Source organism: Bison bison, unplaced genomic scaffold (genome assembly GCF_000754665.1).
Source record: "Bison bison bison isolate TAMUID 2011002044 unplaced genomic scaffold, Bison_UMD1.0 scf7180017862692, whole genome shotgun sequence".
In the NCBI taxonomy this organism is placed as follows: domain Eukaryota; kingdom Metazoa; phylum Chordata; class Mammalia; order Artiodactyla; family Bovidae; genus Bison; species Bison bison.
The window spans coordinates 313,226-315,322 of NW_011493264.1; the positions used below are offsets into that span (position 1 = coordinate 313,226).

The following is a 2,097-nucleotide window of genomic DNA, read 5'->3' on the forward strand; positions in this document are numbered from 1 at the left end:
TCTTGCAGGGGCTAAGAGTGAGGCGCCTGCTGGACATCCGTGTCGTATCGTCCAAAGGGCCTCGGGTCTGCGGGCCTGGAGCTGAGGGCGGAGGCCTGGGCTGGAGGTAGAAGTGTGTGGGGCCGGTCTGAGCAAGGTCTCTAAGGGCCTGAGTGGGAGGGGAGGCGGGGCTGGATGCCCAGGGCTGCTGCTGGGCTGCAGGCAGCAGGCAGACCCCAGGCCTGTCCTCACAGCCCGCTCTGGTTGGCACTGAACATGCTGTCGGCTCCTTGAGGACAGAGTTGGTGTCTGGTGCTTCATCTTTGGGCTTTGCCTTTGTCTGACAGGTGGTTGGTGATGGAAGAAGCAGAACTTGAGTTGCTGGGGATGCACACGGTCCTGTCCTGTAGGTGTTCCCGGGCTGCAGGGTTTGTGTATAATGGAAATCCGCGTGTTGGTGTAACGTGTAGGGGATGAGGAGGGCAGTCAGGCTCACTGAAGGCTGGCTGGAGTCCCTTCTCTCTGGTGTGTTCACTAAAGTGGCCTGGGCAGTGTCCTGGTGCCCCTAAAGTTCCAGCTTTTCTTTCCTTCCATTGATTTCCTTCCTTTGCTTCCTTTTTTCATTGAGAACTTTTGTTCAGTTGCTCAGTCGTGTCCCACTCTTTGTGGCCCCATGGACTGCATCAAGCCAGGCTTCCCTGTCCATCAGCAACTCCCGGAGCTTGCTGAAAGTCATGTCCATCGAGTCGGTGATGCCATCCAACCATCTCATCCTCTGTCATCCCCTCTCCTCCTGCCTTCAATCTTTCCCAGCATCAGGCTCTTTTCTAATGAGTTGGCTCTTTGCATCAGGGGCCAAAGTACTTAAGCTTCAGCATCAGTCCTTCCAGTGCCAGCATTTTCATATAAACGATTTGGGATTTGAAAAAAACTAACTACTTGCAAACTCGTTATTTTAAATATAAGCATCTTTGTGGAAGAAAAGAAGGGAGGACCCGTCTTTTGGTTTTATTCTAAAAACATACGTAACACGTGTTTATAAGGTGTAACACGTGTTTATAAGATATAATCTCAGAAACATACATGTTTTGGAAAAACGTCTTTGAAGTGTGGTACATTACACTAAGCTCTAAAGAATTCTAATGGTGCATATTTTTTGTGCTTTTCCCTGGTTGAGTTACCGTGTAATTGAGACTAAGTTATCTGGTTACGTTTACTGAGTACAGTTTGCTATTTTTCAATCATGTTAATAACGTTAAATTGAAACATTTAAAAATAGAATTGCCATCGTATTAGTGGACTTTCTGCTTTCTCTTCCTGGTGAGATCAGGGACACCCTTGGGAAGAAGAGGTGACTGGGTGGAAAAAAATGCTTTTAAAAGCCTTTCTCAAAGAGGACAGTGCATGTCTTGCTTCTCCTGTGTCTTCTTCAAATCAGAGTCACTGCCCGAGCGTCTGGAGACTGGCATTCTTTGGGAAGTCGGGCTCCTTTTAGCTCAGGAGGTGTGTGAGCTTCATAGATGAGGATCCCAGGTTCCCCTTGCGGGTCTGTGTTGTGAGACGAGGCTGCCTCCGGGCCGAGTGTGGAGGCTGCTGGTCCTCAGCTGGTGGAGCCGGTCAGTCTGAGGATGAGTCAGGGTAGGAACTTCTGAGGATGGACTCCTCTTGTGGATCGGGCTGCATGAGGCTTAGTGATTGTGAAGGTTCATTTAAAAATGGAAGGTGTCGGGGTTTCCATTGCAGTCTTTGCTGACCTTGTGTTCTGCCCTCCAGAAGCATGGAACACACTTGGGCTAAATCAGTACTGAAAACGAGCAGCGGTGGTGTTCAGCTCGCGGAGGGCGATTGAGTTTCCTCGGACACGCCTCACGGCCTGAGCTCACGGGGAGGGACCCGGAGGTGCTAAGCACCGGGCTGGGGTCCCGCGGGCAGAGTTGGCCACTCGCCCTCGTTCCTAAGTGAACAAACGGAGGCTCAGAATTGTGAGTCGTGTGTCGGCCAGCAGGTGGGTTCTCTGTTTCCAGAGTCTGATCTCAATAGAAAGTCGAACAGCAGAAGTGACTGGAATTCGGAGAGGTCTGTCCTTCCTTCACTGCAGAGGCTGAGCCTCAGGCCAGG

General features: G+C 50.9%; 1 protein-coding gene across 1 annotated transcript in view; it reads left to right on the plus strand.

Moving 5' to 3' along the window:
* Positions 1 to 2,097, plus strand: part of ATG4B (autophagy related 4B, cysteine peptidase) — a 14,724-nt gene that overhangs the window by 537 nt on the left and 12,090 nt on the right. The gene's annotated exons all lie outside the window — the stretch shown is intronic.